We start from the raw sequence: 20,545 nt of genomic DNA on the forward strand, positions 1-20,545 counted from the left end.
CCCGAGACAAACACAGGATCTATATGAACACAACTACAAAACACTTTCCACACAACTAAAACTAGACTTGAACAATTGGAAGAACATTAACTGCTCATGGGTAGGACGAGCCAATATAATAAAAATGACCATCCTACCCAAACTCATCTATCTATTTAGTGCCATACCCATGGAACTTCCAAAAATTTTTTTTACTGATTTAGAAAAAAACATAACAAAGTTCATTTGGAAGAACAAAAGATCAAGGATATCCAGGGAATTAATGAAAAAAAAACACAAAGGAAGGGGGTCTTGCAGTCCCAGATCTCAGACTATATTATAAAGCAGTGGTCATCAAAACAATTTGGTACTGGCTAAGAGACAGAAAGGAGGATCAGTGGAATAGACTGGGGGCAAGCAACCTCAGCAAGACAGTATATGACAAACCCAAAGATCCCAGCTTTTGGGACAAAAATCCACTATTTCATAAAAACTGTTGGGAAAATTGGGGGACAGTGTGGGAAAGATTAGGCTTAGATCAACACCTCACACCCTACACCAAGATAAATTCAAAATGGATGAATGACTTGAACATAAAGAAGGAAACTATAAGAAAATTAGGCGAACACAGAATAGTATACATGTCAGACCTTTGGGAAGGGAAATACTTCAAAACCAAGCAAGACTTAGAAAGAATTACAAAATGCAAAATAAATAATCTGGATTACATCAAATTAAAAAGGTTTTGTACAAACAAAACCAATGTAACCAAAATCAGAAGGGTAGCAACAAATTGGGAAACAATCTCCATAAAAACCTCTGACAAGGGTTTAATTACTAAAATTTATAAAGAACTAAATCAATTGTACAAAAAATCAAGCCATTCTCCAATTGACAAATGGGCAAGGGACATGAACAGGCAATTCTCAGCCAAAGAAATCAAAACTATTAATAAGCACATGAAAAAGTGCTCTACATCTCTTATAATCAGAGAGATGCAAATCAAAACAACTCTGAGGTATCATCTCACACCTAGCAGATTGGCTAACATGACAGCTATGCAAAGTAATGAATGCTGGAGGGGATGTGGCAAAGTGGGGACATTAATTCATTGCTGGTGGAGTTGTGAATTGATCCAACCATTCTGGAGGGCAATTTGGAACTATGTCCAAAGGGCGATAAAAGACTGTCTGCCCTTTGATCCAGCCATAGCACTGCTGGGCTTGTACCCCAAAGAGATAATGGACAAAAAGACTTGTACAAAAATATTCATAGCTGCGCTGTTTGTGGTGGCCAAAAATTGGAAAATGAGGGGATGCCCTTCAATTGGGGAATGGCTGAACAAATTGTGGTATATGTTGGTGATAGAATACTATTGTGCTCAAAGGAATAATAAAGTGGAAGAATTCCATGGGGACTGGAACAACCTCCAAGAACTGATGCAGAGTGAGAGGAGCAGAACCAGGAAAACATTGTACACAGAGACTGATACATTGTGGTACAATCGAAGGTGATGGACTTCTCCATTAGTATCAATGCAATCCCTGAACAATCTGCAGGGATCTAAAAAAAAAAATACTACCCACAAGCAGAGGATAAACTGTGGGAGTAAAAACACCGCTGAAAAACAACTGCTTGACTACAGGGTTGGAGGAGATAAGACTGAGGAGAGACTCTAAATGAACACTATAATGCAAACTCCAACAACAGGGAAATGGGTTCGAGTCAAGAACACATGTGATAACCAGTGGAATCATGCGTCGGCTATGGGAGAGGGAAAGGCGGGGGGGGGGGGGGGGGAGGGGAGGGGAGGAAAAGAAAACGATCTTTGTTTCCAGTGAATAATGTATGAAAACGACCAAATAAAATAATATTAAAATTAAAAAAAAAAAAGAGTAGTTCAGAGAGTCAAAAGTGAAGAAAACGAGAGTCCTTATCCCATTTTGTGGTCACCCAACTGTAATAACTAAATTTATGAGGTTGGTAGCAGCTTAATAACTTAATTAAATCAAAGTAGTAGTGATAGTAGTAGAGAGAGGGAGAGGTAGAGAGGTCCTTAGCTTTCTAGTCTGCAAACACCATTTGGGCCTCTAGCTAAAACTCTGACAAGGGTCCATTCTGCTCTCCACCCTCAAGCCAAAGACATTTCCTGCTGGGTCTCCCCTTATAATCTCTTTTCTCCATCCTCTAGTTCTCACTTGTCACATCTCAGGAACCAATCATCATTTCTTAATGTGCCTGGCAATGTCTGTGGGATCAGTTTCCCCTCTTGTTGGTTCCTTAACTTCCTTTGTCTGAGTGCTTGTCTATACCTGAATTTACTTAGTGGTATTTGACCTCCAGATCACTGAGAGATGACACTAAAGAGGTGACATTAGAGAGAGAAATTTGCTTGAGACAGCAGTAAGGGATGAGCAATTTCTGAGGCCAGATTTGAACCCAGGACCTCACTTTTCTAGGCCTGGCTCTCTATCCATAGAACCACCAAGCTACCCCTAGAAAAGATCTTCTCAAAAATGGTCCTGAAAGATATGCAGGTTCCACTTCCAAATACTTATGTAACATTGCTTGGAAAAAGACTAAGAAGTCAAAACTTCAGAATATTCTAAAGATATCATTGTATAATGGATAGGGATATGAACTGAATCTTCTCACTTTATAATTTCTATTTCTCAACTAAAATTAAAACACTGTATTATAACCTGTACATGAGACTAGATCTTAAAGTCTCAATCTCTGCTCAGATGTTATATGGCTGCCTGAGTTCAATACTTATCTCAAACTATTGACAAGATCTTACTACAGTTTACATTTCTAAAAATTTTTTTTAACATGTAATCATATCAGTCTTTAACAATTAAATCAAAACTCAAGAGAATCAGAGGTCATTTTTCTAATAATAGTTCTAATACAATGATCACATTTATGTTAAGCACCATATGCAAAACAGCTAACACATTTCCTGATCTATACATTTCCCCAACTTTTTTATAGTAGAGACTTTATTTACAGAAGCAATAACAACTTCACTCAAGTGAATACTTTTTAAAAATGAATCTTCATTTCTAAATTGACATTCAAGTTGCCAAAAGTGCAGTTAAGTGTATGGCTTAGTACAACTTCTAAGATGGGGCCCAGTCCTTGGAATGGTAATCTTTCCCAAAGCTTTCAGACTTGTGTTTCTTCTCCTAAGACCCTCATTCAGAATGCTAGTGAGGGCTGTGTGAGTAGTTTTTAGAGCTTTGGCTTCTCTGCTTGTTTCTTTTTTTCCCTTCCTGAGGACTTCTTATGCTTGAGGACTTCTTGAATCTCTCTCTGACCTCTCTGCTTTCTCAAGCTGTGCTCAAGGGAGAGCAGATGAGTCAGTTACGTTTCTATTTTTCATACCAATATAGCACAGAGCAATGAATATCAAATTAAAATGGCGGCATGCAATCTATTCTGGCCTGATTGGCAACAAGGGTCCTTGATGACAGGGCAATAGCTTCTCTCACTGGGTCTAGAAAGAGAATGTTTTTTCAAGGATGAAAAGACAGAAACCTAACTTGTTGATGGGGGAAGCTCTTTAGAAAACCTTAGTTTAGTGACTGCTCAAGGAACCATGTCAAAGGAGGTATTTCACATCTTGGGGTCATAGTCTTGGCAAGAACCTGAAGTAGGATTTCCTGTCCCTCAAAAAGAAGTATGCCCAACCCTGTACCGGGCCTATCACTGCTTGCCATTTCACACAATGGTACCTAGAGCTGAGATGACCTTAGTCTTAAACACTAGGACTAGCTGTCATCATGATGAAGGCTGGTGGGGTAGCTGTGGTGTTAATAATGGTAGGCTGAGCTATTGTCATTGTCCCTGGGATAGCAGAATCCCACTTATTCTTTCTGAGCAGCTGTACCTGTGGTCCTGGCTGTGATCATCATGGTAGTGCCGCACTGGTTGAGGTGCCCTTCTTGGTACCTGTCACAAACTCCATTTTTGCTCTCTCCTGTTTGGCTTTTTAATAATTTTTCCATTTTGAACTTTTGTGCATTGTCTAGGACCTCATAGAAGTCCTCAGACCATCCATAGGGGTCAAACATGTCATTGGGATAATTGCTGCCAACCTCATCAATTGCACAGAATTGTATAAATTTCTCATAGAAGCCAGGATTCTTAAATGCCTTCTTGCTCTGGATAATATAATCCAAATCCATCCCTTTCTTGATCTTCCACTCATATAATTTCTGTATCTTGTCCTGAAGGTGATTTGAGCAACTGTCAGGTGGCTCTGGGAGGATTATAATCTCCTCGGTGATCATGTTCCTGAGTCTCAGAGAAGATGACCGCCTCCTTGGGATCTCTCTTTTCTAGTTCTGAAAGTACTCTGACATCATTAGCCTCAGGTATTTCAGTCTCTGAACAGTCATCTTCTGATTGCTGTTTTCTTCACTTTCTTCCTTATAACCATCTTGATCTCCCTATGAGTTCAGAAGAATCATCATCTCCATAAGTTTCATATACTAATCCACCTTTCTCTTTTGCTGCTGTCTCACTCCCAGCTGCTTCCATTCCAGCCTTACTGTTAGACTCAGGACCTGAAACCTCTGCATAAGCAACCAGAAACAGAACACTCCTCTTGCCATCTATGGAAGATGACGCAGGCATCTCCTGCTTATCCATAGTCATCATAACATCTTTGTCTTTTTCCTTCCTTTTTTCCTCTTTTGGCTTTTTTATGCTTTCTCAAAAGCCTCTCATCTTCAGAGGATTCAGGAAAACCAGGGAATTGGGTTTTAACCCCATCGCACTTTGCTTGGAGGGTTCTGGTCACATCATCCAGATGCTTGGAATCTTTAGGGGTCCTATAATTAGCCACATGGTCCACTCGAATAGTTCTTTCTCTTATCTTTATCCCATTAAAATTCTCAAAAGTCAAAATGGTGCTTCTCTGATCCCTGTAGCATAGAAAACAGAATCCTTTGGATTTTCCAGTCTCCCTATCTTGAACAAGATTGATGTTAACAATTTCCCCATATTGTGAAAACACACAGATGATGTCCCCTTCAGTCAATTCATAAGGGAACTCTCCAACAAAAATCCAGGGGCTCTCTTTGTATTCAGCATGCAAGGTCACTTTCTGAGCATCCCCATGCTCCATATCCTGTTCATTTAGTTCATGGATGTGCTCCAGCTTGGTCAAAACATTCACTTTAAGGAACTAGCCCAACTTCAACCTCTGGAATACCTGACACAGTTTCTGCCTATTTTATTTTTTAACTCTTTCTCTTCATGCCAATAGCAGAATACATTCTGACTTATTAAGAGCAAGTAATTAGGAGGGATTGTAAAAGTTAAATTTAGTGGTTGGACTGAAATTATATGAAATAATGTGGCTCAAGTCAGAAAACTATATTTACCAAAATAGAGGGGAAACAATTAAAGTAGAAAAATGTGAAAGAGGTTAGAGAAAATATCTATACTACTCCTCAGCCAGGAGGGCTGGTAGTGAGTAATCATGTGACCTACTACAAGATAGAATCCAGTCTCTTGGGAAACTAGGAAGAGAAGTCAGCCTTTTCACTCACCAAAGTAGTCCAGGAATCAGAGTCTAAGTTGAAGTCACAATGCCTCTCCTCCCAATTCCCAACCTCAAATCTCTACCCTGCCTCTAGTCCCACCCTCAATTCTTTTGTCCCACATCCCCAAACCCTGACCAACCCCTCAATCTTCATTCACCCACTCCCCCTTTCCCCTACTTGCCTCAATACAACCCACTCCAGTGAAATCCAGAATACAGGCCAAGCAGCAGTTATCACAAACAAATTGAAAAATCCCTATTCCCTCTCATATGCTCCTACTTATAATAGATGTGGAGACTTAGTGAATATTAGACATTATATACCATTCTCTCCAAAAGATATTGAGAGATTCAAAGGGAAAAAATCCTTCTTTCGAAAATGAACCCATGGTAGTAATAAAGTTGAAAGCATTTTTCCACACATGTAATCCCATGTGGATTGATGTGGATGATTTGCTCCAGGTCTTGCTAACAGGGAAAGAAATAAGATTCTTTCTCTTGTTAATCAGGTCCAGGGAGAGGGAACAACTCATTGGCCAATTGAAGATCCCAAATGGGACCCAAATTCAGAGCAAGATTACTTACAACTATGCAAGGCTAAAAATGCATTATTAAAAGCAATGAGAGCTTGTTCTGATAGACCTGGTACCTGTACTAAATTTGAACATCTAAAGCAGGAAGATAATGAAAACCCCTCTCAGTTTATGGAATGGCTTATTGAGCTGGGAGGTAGATATCTAGAACTAGGTCCTCAAGGGAAAGATATTAGACAAATCAGAATATAATTTGTGAAAAATAGTTGTAAGGTAGTTAAGAATTATTTTGACTAGCTGTCCAAACTGGCCTAATATGGACCTTGAAGAATTAAAAAGAATAGCAGTTCATGCTTTTGAGAAACATAAGGAAAAGGAGAGAGGTCACTGATTTAAAGGAGTCATTAAAGAAGGAAATAAAGAAATTAACTTCTAAAAAGGGAGAGGAGGATAAAGAGATCACTAATTTGGTAGAGACATTAAGGAAGGAAATAAAAGAATTAACCAAAACATTTAGAAAGGCAAAGTAGGGAGAGGTCTTAGTTCATTTAAAAGAATCCACAAAACAACTACTAAGATGTTATTTTTGTGGAAAGGTGTATAATGTAATTATGAATTGTTAGAAGAGAAATCAGGAAAATAGAAACAGAAGCTTCCAGGAAACCATCCAAGTCCCCTCCCCTCAGTTCTCACATCTACCAATCACTGTCCATCAATTTCCCTGTGCCAATGTAGGCTCTAGCTTAACCCAGGACCGCCCAGAGGTCTCTGGCTTTGCACATGTCTGTTGAAGATCATATTCTCAAATAATTAAATCTTTGATCCTTTGCTGCAGCCCTTTCTAAATCCTGTTAACCTGAGTAGGGTAGAGATTGGAATAATTAAATTTTGATCTATGCTGCAGCCCTTCCTCAATCCTGTTAGGACTGAGTAGGGTGGAGATTGATTCCAAGTATCTCCATTGTATCAATTCTAAAATCAATCATGACTCAAAGAAATTCCTGTTCTATGCTTAAGCATAGGTCAAAGTCCTTTCCATTGTTCAGCAAAAGGTTTCTGCCCTAAAGTAATCTTAAGAAGGGAGGAGGAGGAAACTCTCATGCCAATGGGGTTCACATTCCAATAGCCAAGACCCACTATCAATAGGAAATTTTTCAAGTATGAAATTTCCCAATGGTGAAATTTCCAACATTTATAAGTCTAAGAAATTTTGAAGTTTACACCTTGAGGGTAGACCTATGCCTTCTGTCCTAGAGGAAATGGTGTAGAAGAGATTAGAAGGGATACATTCCCAACTTTGGGGATTGTGGTGACAAATTAGAACCGAAAATGTGACAATTTTGAGGGAATAATAGAGGAATAAATGCTTCTTCTCTTACCTTTCCCTTATCTCAGCATCATTTCCTTTTTCATTGTCTCCTTTGTGTCATCTTTCAGTTGTCTCATCTTAATCTTTGTGGGCAATAGGAGAAGACTAATTCATTTTGAAGGGAGTGGTGGCAAAAGAATTATTCTTTAGCACAGCTGGGTGGATCAGTGGATTAAGAGCCAGGCCTACAAATGGGAGGTCCTAGGTTCAAATCTGCCTTCAGACACTTGATAGCTGGGAGACCCTGGGTAACTCACTTAGCCCCCATTGACTAGCCATTACCACTCTTCTGCCTTGGAACCAACACACAGTATTGAATCTAAGACAGAAGGTAAGGGATTTAAAAAAAAATTACTCTCAGCACATACTGAAAAGTTGAATAATTTGAAATTATGGAAGGGAGTCATTTTACAGATATCCAGGCAGGTTTTAGTATGTGTAGACCAAATATGAATCTGGTTACTGTCTCTTTTGCTCATTCCAGGAATCGGTTTAACACTAACCACTCTCCCTGTCCTTTGAAAATTAAAAAGACTCATAGTTAGCAAAGAGTTCAGTAACATGTTCATGCAATCAAGAAATCTCTTTTATATCCTACGTATCCTACCAGCATCTCTTTGGCCTCCCTAATTTCATAGGGGGAAAGGATAAATCACTCATGAGAAGCCTAGCATCTCAAGATCTTACAGTAAGAATTAGAATGGACCTCAGAAGAGTTGAATGATATTTAATACACTTTGACTCTTTCTGTAATAATAATAATAGTGTATCTTTCAAGGTTGTAAATAGAAATTATATTGTCATTATATAAAGTATTACTTTTGTATTGTACAAAAGTGCCAAATTTTGGAATGATGGCAGTAATAGACTGTTAGAAATATCTCAGCTGAGGTTGAAAGATTGGCTCAAGACACAGCTCAAGCCATCTCCCAAACCTAAAGTAATCTCTTATCTACAGGAGGAGATTGACTCCTTAGCAAAAATAGTTTTACAAAATTGACTGGTGCTCAACATGTTCAGAGTCACAATTGGGAGGTGCTTGTGCATTTATTAATCAGTCTTGTTGCTCTTATGTAAATAGGTCTGGAGAACTTGTGACAAATATCCATGAACTTTAAAGACTTTTAAATGACACACAGCAAGTAGCAATATAGACTCACATGGATTCTAATGATAGCTGGTGGAACCTTTATTCACTTCAAGGAACAGATTTGTTTGCAAATTGTCCTAAAATGGGATCTTATAATTGTGGTACTTCTTCAAATCTGCATTAGTTGTTGTACTACTGTTTTTAAAAGTTTTTTTTACCTGGTGAAAAAAACCATGTACACACACTGTGGAACATGGCCAAGTTAAAAGGGAAATAGATCTCATTTGGGGGTGAGCAATCTCTGTGTTGTGCCTCTACTTGACTAACACATTGTTACATGGAATATGAACTATGAAATAATTTTTTTCTTAATGTTTCCAATAGGATATTTGATTTTTTTCTTTTTTCTTATTCTTGGTAGTATTTGAAGTACATGGAATCAGTATTAATGTTATTGACTTGAAGGATAAGTTTACAGTATCCATTAGCCCTGATAACTATGCATACCCCAAAGCTTTAGACTATGGAAACCTGTCATCAATCAACAAATGCTATGGGTCTTTGCTTAATGATTGTGTCTGATTCCAGGAGAATCAAATGAAAGAACCACTGTACAGTGCCAAGTAGCACAAGGTCAAGGAGACCAACCAATCTCAATGGTATTGATGAGAATCTTCACAGTGCCTAGGAGCATAAGGTTAAGAAGGACCAAACCAGTCCAGATAGGACTCTTGAACTTCTACACGAATACAAAAGGATTTTAACCTAGAAGGAGCTGGTTTAAACACTCTACACAGGGAGGTATGATTAGAAGGGAGTGGCAATGGGGAGGAGTAGCTTACACAGGATGAGATCACAGGTTCAAAGAGTGTTAACTTTCCTGAGATATCCCAATACCTTTTTCAACCATGAGTTCAGAGAATTATCAAGATAGCTCCTTCTGATAATTGCACTTAAGTCTGGTGCCTAAGTTCAGCACTCAGGTCTAGAAAAATGGTACCCTTTATTCTCTTCCCTAAAATTAAGAGGGATTAATCCATGAGGACATCAATCTTTGGAAATGCATTGTTTACCTTCTATATTCTGGAGAAGATTGTTGAATTGAAGACTGATGGATCCTCTCTGTTCTTGAGGAAAATGACAATCATAACTCTTAAATACTGATTCCAAATTTAGACATGGTTTTGGGTATGAGCAAATATGTACATAAACACACCATTTTCTCCAGTCCACTTAGACAGTATTCTGGATGATCAGTTCACAACTTAATACCACCTTCAGTTCTTGTTTCTATGATAATGAGGTCTCTCAAACTATATCTATTGTTCAGACATGTTACCTTCTCCTCTACAACTGTGGACTCCAAAGATATCTAGAATTCTAATTTTTTTTTTATTTTTCTGGTTAGAGCAAGGGATACTAGAACAAATAGCTAAATTATTTAAGAATCCAGAGATTAGGGTTGGGAGAGGAGAGAGGAATGATTCTCTCCTTTCTTGACATCTTAATTGGTTATAACCTAGAGTTTTAGCTGGCCATTGCCAGTTATTTCCTTGGCCTTCATATAAAGTGCTAGGAGGTGTGTTCAATGCTGATATTTGCCCAGGGGGATGAATTAGACTCCATTAATAAAAATGGATAACATAGCCCATATTCTAGGGACTCTTGTGAATATTTCTTAAGCCTAAAGGTGTATGTATGGGATATGTTACTTAGGAAGTAGCTCTCTGACTTTTCAGCCTTGATTTTTCAAACTTGCACAGCCAATCATGAATATGCAAGGAGAAGAGAATATATTTTAATTCACTAGAACAACTTAGACCACTAATTTTATGGCTAGTCAAGGACAGGGACATAAAATTGTCTTTCTTCTATAAATGAAGTTTTACGGAGGCTTTCAGCTATCAATTATCTCACTTATTTATGTTACATTTGGGGTTCCAAATTGTCCCTCTCCCTCCTTCCCATCCCCACATTAGTGAAGATCAGCATTTGAAAGGGATGTCTATGTGGAATCATACCATACATAATTCTATATGTCAATTCTTTCTCTGGAGGTAGAAAACATTTTCATTCATTATTTCTTCATAGTAAATATGAATGATTATATAACTAAGAATTGTTTAGCTATCTCCCATTACTTTTCAATTTTGTTTACACTGTAGACATATTCTATTGGTTTTGCTTGTTTCACCCTTCATTATTCATTCATGTCTATAAATATCTCTCTGGGGGGCAGGACTAGGACCAGAATTCCCCAGGTAAGGGCAAGGGAAAAAAGGAAGAAATACAAAGGTTGAAGTTAGAGGGACCTTACCTGTAGGTAAGGCCAAGGAGAAAGATAAGAATCAAAGACACAGACACAGTGTGGTATCAGAAGGGTCTCACCACTGGTGGCAAGTGAGTACAAGTTTATTGCAAGCTGGTTAAATATTTTAAAGGTACATATCACAGAAAGTGAAAGCAATCCTCTGAGAAAAGTCCTTGGGAAAATGTAACAAGAAATATAGATATGTCACCTGGGACAGGATAATGGTTACAAGAATTGGGGTAAGATAATGATTCGAAGCACCATACAGATTCATGGAATGGTCAGCTACATGTCTTGCCATCAAGGATATGTATTGATATGTTAAGAACAAAGAAGGTGGAGGGGAGGGCATTTGGACCTGTTCTCAGACAGACTATGAGATCTCCACCTCTGACAAGGGCACTCAGATCTTTATCATAGATGGACCCAGAGTTATCAACCTCTCTGACACGTCTTTCCATGATTTTTTAAAAACCAATCTGCTCTTTATTTCTTACATCATAATAGCAATGATATCTCATTTCTTAAATATACTTCCCAATTCAAAGAGGTAAAACTTTCTCATTGTAACAAGTGTGTCTAAAGTGTCTGATCCACGTTAGTTTAGATATGCTGAAATCCCTGAGGAGTCGTCTTAAGGGAAACTGCTCCCTCTGATAGCATGGATGTATTGAATAAATGGTGATGGCATCTGTAGTTCTCTTGGTGAACAACCTAGAGAAAAGTGTGTCCATGGCAAGAGAAGCAGGCTAGAAAAAAACTGTATGAGGGATTCTTGGGACATATTCTAGAATAGAATAATTTCAGAATCATAAGTGAGAAATGATCCACTGTTCAGATATTTTTATACAATGGTTGTCTTTATTCTGGTTGTCTCAAATCTATAATTTTCTTAGTGTAAGAAAGAGACTATCTCCTCAAGTGTGTTGAGTCCTCTCCCTCTTATACCAGAATATTGTGAGGCCCACTTTTCCAAAGTTTCACTTTGCTGGCTGCTAAAATAGTTGGTTGCATAGGCAGCTTCCTAATCTGTAAGAAACAATATTGCTTTCATTGGGAATCATGGAACAGAAGACTCTTTCTTCCTTCTCTTGGCATTTGGCAATGTAATTGCATTTGACTGAAGAAATTCAATGTGGAATGTGGGAACCTAGAGATACAGAGAAAGATAGCTGTATGCTACTAAAGATGTCTTTTTATCTGGTTACCCAGGTAGCCTGTTCATCTGGGCAAGATTCTGAGAACTATTCCAGTTTTAGATACACTTATTTTCCTTCAAGTCATATCCTGAAACTTCTTTAAAAATGTATTTGATTTCTTGGTTGGACCCTATCTACATTTCCCTTCCTTTGAGAGGGAATAGATGAAGAACATCTGTCCTGTGGAACTAGAGGGTCATACTAGTTGTCATCCCAAGGTTCTGAGACTCTAATTCAAATCAATGGTTTTTTTTTGTTTTTTTTGTTTTTTCTGAGTAGAGCAAATGGAAGCATTACCTTTCATGGTATTAGATCCCATGAGATGTTGATGACACCAGGAAAATCGGTTAAGGCTGTTTTCAGAAGTCACAGGGGTAATAGTTACTTCTAGTTGCCTGTTTGCTGGGGACATCTATGGAGTCGCAATAGGGGATTGCTAAGGAGTCACAAGAATGAAAGATTGGAACGTTATCAATGCAGGGATAATGAATGTTTATTGTGTGCAGCTTCACAGGTTTTAAAGCTCTCCTTGAGAGGAACAACCTGTCCTCCCCAGAATGTGAACAGGGGAGTTGACTAGTTCTCTGGAGTTCTTGGAATTTTTTATGCAGCCTTGAACTGAGAATTCTATGTTTTGGCATACTCAGCAGGAATAATATGTTACAAACACCTGGGAAGAGGAACTCTCTCACAGGTTCATGGAAGGTTCACTACAATCCCCCCTTTTTGTTTAAGACATCCAATTCCCTTTGGAACAGGATCCCATTAATAGTTTTTTGCAATACAGCAAAACTAGTCATTAAAACTTTTAGTAAACAAGGCAAGCATAAACAGATAAACAAAATCATGAGTGCACCAACTACAAGAAGAGTAATATCATGAAATAAGGAAGAAAACAATCCTTTTCCTGTTTCAATCCAATTATACAAACAATCTGCAATATGTTGTGGTTCAAGGTCCTCTTGTAAGGATGAATCAATATTCTGAATTAATAAACCCAAATCATTAATGTCTTCGGTAATTTTTTCATGGTCCCATAATCCCTGCAATTTTAATTTTTCCAATGTTTTTGTATCATTATTTACTGCTATGGGGTAGCAAGCAAAATGCAGTATATCTATAATCACATTTAATGCATGTTTTCAATGATAGATATTCTACTTCATTCATTAAGTCAATCATATTTTTCTGTAACATCATAATACTTTTGTAAAAACTTATATCAATTTCTTTTTGTCTTTCTAATGCTGAGGTTACATTACCAGCCAATGTTTCCAACTATTTGTCATCATGCACAAGAGTATGTAAGTTAGACACTGTGCCAAAGATGCAGAACCTATTATAGTAGAAGCCAATGCAGAAACTAATGCTTCTATGCCTAATGCAATACAAGTAATACATCATTTACATCATTGTCTTATTTTTGTTGTAATACATGAAGAATTTGATCCCAATGAATCTTTATGTTCAGTGACAAAAAGGGCCATGTGTGGTCACTTGATGATTAAGACTGGCCCATTCACTTGTGATCTTACACAATAACTGACCCTACAATTGCTACAGGTTACATTCCAATATCTAACTCCTTTGTTTGTTATTTCAGTAATGTTCAAGGCTTCAGGATTTTTTACTGTAGTCATAAAAGTATATCTCCCTGTTAGGTAAGCTCGAATGTCTAATATAACACTTCTATTTACTGGCTTTTGGACTTTTCCATTATTAGTAACATTAAAATAATGAGACATATTTACTTTATCCAATGCTAGGACCATCTTTCTGTAATCAGTCAAAATCTGTGTGAAATTAGCAGAACATAACCAATTTTTCCTGGGGACCATCAACCACAAAGGCAAACTGTATCCTTCTACAAAACAATCATGAAATTTATATGAATCCATTTTATTTCCAATACACCTTGTGTCATTATGCCAAGATACCCAAGTCATATTTTTCCAATGAATGCATGATGCCCTTTTAGATCTACATGATAGCAAGGGCAGAAACATATTAACAGTGTCTCTGCTTATATTCCATCACATATGGACAAATAGGTCTTTCTTGTCCCCAAGTACTATCACAAGATTCCCCTAGCCAACCTAAATATTGCAGTTGGTCATAACCTTCATATTTTACCCTTTGTCTACATAATAAGGTCCTATCCAGAAAGAGTCTGACAGGTCAGGATGACCATAATAATGCGCCTGTAGAGATTTGAGGGGCAGGCATTCAGGATGGTCTCGTATGAGGCACACTGGAGGAGTTTCCACTAGTACAGTCCAATTGAAAGATACAAATTATTAGCCTGATAACTGTCTTTAGTTTGTCCCTTAAAATGGTAAATTCCAGGACTACCAGAGTTATTTTTTGTATATAAGATGACTTCTGGAAGAAAATGTCCCATGCCGATATACTCTACCCAAGGTGGTTGTTCCCAAAAGACCCATCTCTTTATTCCAGTAGCTGTACTTAAATTCTGGAATAGAAGCAGAAGAGTCAGCATCTTATGGAGATGTTGTTGAGCCTCCTTGAGAGGCTTCCTGCGTCCTCTCCTTGTCCTTCTCTTTATGGTCAATTTCTCGAACTCGGCGGGAAGGGAGCCATACTCTGTCTTTACCCGTGGAGACACAAAACCTCAGCCTTGCAGGACCACTGGGTGGGATCCTTGCCAAGATTATCATCTTTCCACATGACAAATTTTTGTTCTGAGGCAAGGAGCATGGGAGTAGTGGTACCTGAATTTCATTCATAAGAAAATGCAGAGAAAATTTTTTCAGTTCTGGATATATTATTGGAAGTAAAGATCAAATTATTTATAATATATACATCTATTTCCAATCGTCGATGCGGGGTGATGTCTCCCCCTTTTTGTTTTAAAAGAAAAGTTCTTAGTATTTGATTACTGCACTCCACAATAGCTTGTCCTTGTGGATTGTACAGGATACCTGTGAGGTGTTGAATACCCCAAGTTTGACAAAAAAGAAAAAATTGTTTGGAAGTATAAACAGGTCCATTATCTGTTTTAAATGTTCTGGGTGGACCAGCCATCTGAAAAGTCATTTAGCAGTGATTAATAGCATGAGAAGTTCTTTCTCCCATCAAGCAGGAACCCATAAAATTTTTGAATAAGTATCCACAGTGACATGGATATATTTAAGTCTTCCAAAGGAAGGTTCATGGGCCACATTCATTTGCTATAATCTGTACTATTTAAACCTCTGGGATTCACAGCAATATGCATTGGGGGGGGGGGGGGGTTGGAACACAATTAGGACACTTTTTAACAATACTCCTGGCTTGATCTTTTGTGAGTTGGAACATTTTGCGTAAAGCAGGACTATTTTGGTGAAATCTATGATGTGACTCCTCAGTTAATTGCATATCAGTTAGATAACATTGAGCAATCAAAGCTTTATCTATGATAGCATTTCCTTTAAAAATAGGTCCAGGCAAATTGGTATGACTGTGTACATGCATGACATGTACTGGATGTGTCCTTTGTCGTATGACAGTTTGCAATTTATAGAATAACATTTGTACATTGCTTTGAGTAGATATGATGACAGCTTGTTCTATACCCTGCAAAGACTGAAAAACATATTTAGAGTCCATTATAAGGTTGAAAGACTCCTAAAATAACCAAAAAGCTAGTAAAACAGCTGTTAATTGACTTTTTGTTGGCTAGAAGAAAAAGGAGTGGTGAAAATTACAGGTGAACTACCTACCTTGTATACTCCTGCCTTGTAACTAGCATTTGCATCAACACAAACATTAGGTCCTGATACTGCACGATCTCTTAGAACACTAGGAAAAACAATAGGATTTTGTGACAAAAAAGAAAATAAAGCTTGTGGAGTGTAGGTGGTAATAGCAATGGGGTTCACTAATAGTAAAGACCATTCGTCATGACTTTGTAAATATTTCTGAAGTATATCTTTAGCAATGGGTACCCAGATTTCATGAGGATATCGTCCTAAACCTGAGACCACATGTTCTATGCCTTTCCATATTAATTGAGCCATAAGAAAATTTTAACTTTGCAAAGCCTTTTCTGTTTTGCTTTTTAGATGTAACCATTCAATGAGTCTTTGTTTCTGAGTTATGGCACCTGTTGGTAACATTGGAGTTGCAAAAATAGTAACTTCCACGGCTAATTGAGGCTGATAACAGTTAAGTAGAGCCTGATTTAATTTGGCTTCTACTATCTCTAAAGCAAGAGAGGCTTCAGGTGTCAAAGTTCTAGGGGAATTCAAATCAGAACTCCCAGTATTTTGAATAAGAGTTGTAGTTCAGTTGTAGTAAGAAATGAATACTGCCTAACCCAATTGATATCACCTAACAATTTCTGATAATCATTTAAGGTGTTAAGGCAGTCCTTTCTTAATTGTATTTTTTGAGAGAGTACAGGATTTGTTTTTTGAATCTTTTCTTCAGCAATGACTAAATGGTATTTTTGTAAGGTAATTTCCAATTGACTATAGCACTTCCTTATTTGGCATTCATCTTCAGCAGCAATAAGTACAGAGCAGGAAAATGTAGTCTTTCAGAATGAAGGGCTGAAGCTACATATTGTTGGCACATAGTAGGGCTGTTTCTCATTCCCTGGGGAGTACTTTAAACTCATAACAACTATGTGGTTCAGTTAAATTAACAGAGGGAATAGAAAAGGCAAATCTTTTACAGTCTTGCTCTTATAAAGGGATAGTATAAAAACAGTCTTTAAGATCAATGGCCCACAACAGCCAGTTTTCAGGAATCCAGGGTAAATATGGTAACCCTGGTTGTAGAGCCCCTGTTTCTTCCATAGTTTCATTTACTTTTCTCAAATCAATGAGCATTCTCCATTTTTCTCATTTCTTTTTAATAGCAAACACCGGAGAATTCCATGGACTATTAGTAGCTTGTATATGCCCTTTTTGTAATTGTTCCTTAATGATTTCTTGCAAGGCAGAGAGCTTTTCTAAAGTAAGGGGCCACTGATCAACCCAAATAGGTTTGTCCAATTTCCAAGTAATGGGCATTGCTCTCTTTTCTTCAGTGACCTCTATGAAAAATAATTTCCTACCTATACCTTCATTTGCCTTAATAAATCTCTTCCCCATAGTGTTGTGGGAAGATGGTCGTTTATGAAGGGCAAGAAATGTCTTGTCTGATTTCCTTGCTCCCACTTTAGAGGTTGCAGTGTTTGTTTTACAGAAGTTAAACCTCCGACCCCTGTTACCTGTATCTCCTCTGTTTCTACTGGCTATAGCATATCTAAGGAAGATAATACCATTCTATCTGCCCCAGTATCAATTAATCCTACTATAGTCTGTCCTTCCACTTTCACTGTCATTTTTGGTCTTTCTTCTGTTATCATTGTAGTCCAAAAGACCTGTTGATTTTCACTTGTAATTTGAGCTATTTCCCTTTGTAAAACAATCAAGGTATCTGTTTCATTTTTGGCTGTAACTTTTAGCATTTGCCCATGCCAGAAATTGGTCTCTATCTGATTAGGCATGATTCTGACTCCAGGGATCAAGGAAGTTATTCTGCCAGAGCGAGGATGATCCCCATATAGTATGATATTCAACTGTTCCTTGGGAAGAAGTACTATATCAGGGACCAAAATCTTTACCATTTGTTGTTGGGAGCCCGAAAAGAGTTCTGATATTTTCCCCACTCTTCTTTGGGTATCTCTATTGGGTCCTGAACTGGGAAAGCAGTGGGGGGCTGGTATTGATTTGTTTGGGGACCCAGCCATGGGCCCCTCAATGTGTTTCCCACATGGCATTCTCTAGCCCAATGGAACCTTTTACCACATTTTGGACATCTAGTTGAGGGTTTTCCTAAAATTCCCTTCTGTCTACAGTCCCTCTTAAAATGGCCTGGATTTGCACATTTGAAGCAATTCTTCCCTCCTCCTTGAGTAATAGCAGCCAGCAAGACTTTACCCAAGACAGCTGCCTGTATTTCAGCTTGACCTGTAAGTGTCCCTACTTGTGATGCCTTTACTATCATATCTGGTAAGTTAGCTCCTGGTGGTAAAGACATTAGAGCATTTTATAGTCTTGTGAAGCATTTTGTTTTACTATCTGCTTAAGCATGTCTTCTAATCCTGGATTGTAACCCACAGTCCTATCAATAGCCTCTTGGACTTCAGTTACAAAACCGCAAAAGATTGATTGGGTTTCTGTATAATTCTAGTGAAATTTAAGGACTGTCCACCTTCTACCTCTTTCTAAGCCTTGATAGCCATTTGTGCTATAAAGGCATACACTTGTGGAATATAACCCACTTGAGTTCAGGGCAATGCATTGGGGCCTTCACCTGCCAATTTTTCTAGTGTGTGAATTTTAAAACTATTCCACCCTAATCAGACCATTCTTTAGAAGATCTGATTTAGCTACTTCCTGATCAATAACAATGGGCTTGGAATAACAGAATCAGGTCTTAGAAAACTCACATTCTCCATCCTACTCAGTTTAACAAGATTTTGAAAGGTCTGCATCAAACTCAAGACTTAATTATCTGAGGAGATGGCCTTCAACAGACATGTGCAAAAAAAAGGACAGACCTTTGGGCTGTCCTAAATCAAGCTAAGTCCTCATTGGTACAGATGAGATGCAGAAAAGTGATGTAAAAACGTCCATATAAATATAAGGCATGTCAGTTTCTGCCTCGCTCTCTTTCTCTGGAGAGATGACTCTGGCTGGCAGCGTGCTAAACGTTCCGATATCTTAGAGTGTTGGATGGTGAGTTTGCCCTGGAGCTGATTTTGGGTTTCAGGCATCTTAGCTAAGCCTCTTTGGAGGTCAATCTGAGTCTTTCCTCCTTCACACTCAAAACCTTACTTTCTAGATCTCCTATCTTCCTGCCCACTATTAGCCCCTTCTTTCCTCCTTCTTAAAATCTTCTCTACTATATCAATTAAATCACCATAAAATTTGGCAGCTAATTTGGGTATTTTATTATTGGGATTCACCCTTTACAAGTGTTGGTGCTACTCCATGAGACCAAGTAGTCATCATAATAATCTTCTTGTTCTAACATGTCCTTCCACAATGCTCTCCATTACATTGCCTGGCCAGGGCTTAAAGTAAGACTTTTGATCTGGTTCCAATCAGATGGGGTCAAATTATCAGTGGCTATCACTTCCAATAAAGACATAGTATATGGAGCCTGCATTCCGTATTTAACACAAGCCTCCTTAAGGTCTTTTAGTAATTTTAAGGGAATTTTACCAAAGGACCGGGTCCCTGTAAGGGGATCTTCTAAAACCGGATACATCCCTATGTTCTCAGTTCCAGACTCACATAGCTGTAATTGTACCTTTAATTGATTCATATCATACAGAGCAAAAACAGGAATCGATTGGTGGAGAAATTAAAGTATTATAAGAAAGGCCTTTCTGCTCCAATCCACTAGATGGCGATATTGGGCTTAGATAATGATGGGTCTAACTTTGGTTCAGTATTTTCGATTTCCTCTTCCTCAGAATCCTCTTTTTCACTAAGTAATATAATTTTCTTTTCTGCCTCCTTATCCTCCAAACATAACTTAACAACATTGTAAATTAGCGCAAATTCAGGCTGTGGTTCTTCATTGCCCTTAAATTTGGATCCAATCTGTTCCCAATCCTCTATAGTGGCTCTATTTTGGTCCGGGAACCACAGGGCTAATTTCCAGACATATCAGACAAAATCTTTTAACTACTTCCTTTTTACTTTAACTCCATGTAACCCTAGGGCTGTTCTGAGTAGTGTTCCTGCAATGTGATCTTCATCTGCGATGAATATCAGAATATTATCCATCTTATTCATACCAAACAAATGCAATTATCAGGGGGGAAATAGCAGCAACAAAGAAATAGTACTAGCAAAAGACCAAGACCTATTCCAACTAAAATACAAATTAAAAGAACTGACATATAATTTCCTTCTCACCCTTAGAGTATCATATACTCACCACCGAGGGGATCTCCATAAAGTCGGAACTCTGCATGACCAGCACACAGCATGGGGGGTTCTCTGAAGAACTGTCAATTCAGGGGTTCTCCAATAACTGAGGGGGGCTTCCAATAAAAAAACGTGGGGGGTTGGTGCCCCTGTACCGGGCACCACTTGACGGGAACATCTACAGAGTCGCAATAGGGGACTGCTAAGGAGTCGCAAGAATGAAAGACTGGAAAATTATCAAAGCAGGATTATGAACGTTTATTGTGTGTAGCTACACGGGTTTTAAAAGCTCTCCTCAAGAGGAACAACGTATCCTCCCCAATCCTCCCCAGAATGTGAACAGTGGGGTTGCCTAGTTCTCAGGAGTTCTTGAAATTGTTTATGCAGCCTTGAACTGAGAATTCTATGTTTTGGCATACTCAGCAGGAATAGTATGTCACAAACCCTGGGAAGAGGAACTCTTTCTCATGGGTTCATGGAAGGTTCACTACACCTGTTTTCTAGAACAAGATTGAAACTATCTGGGTATGTCTGTTTCTGTTCTACCTAGACATATAAAATAGTCATGACTTGTGC

The 20,545-nt window shown here is 38.2% G+C and overlaps 1 pseudogene; it reads right to left on the reverse strand.

Annotated features, from left to right (window-relative positions):
* Positions 1-3,702: 3,702 nt before the first annotated feature.
* LOC100616721 (SAP30-binding protein-like) lies at positions 3,703-12,447 on the reverse strand (annotated as a pseudogene).
* Between the last annotated feature and the right edge of the window lie 8,098 nt (positions 12,448-20,545).

The sequence above is a fragment of the Monodelphis domestica genome, chromosome 3 (genome assembly GCF_027887165.1).
Source record: "Monodelphis domestica isolate mMonDom1 chromosome 3, mMonDom1.pri, whole genome shotgun sequence".
In the NCBI taxonomy this organism is placed as follows: Eukaryota; Metazoa; Chordata; class Mammalia; order Didelphimorphia; family Didelphidae; genus Monodelphis; species Monodelphis domestica.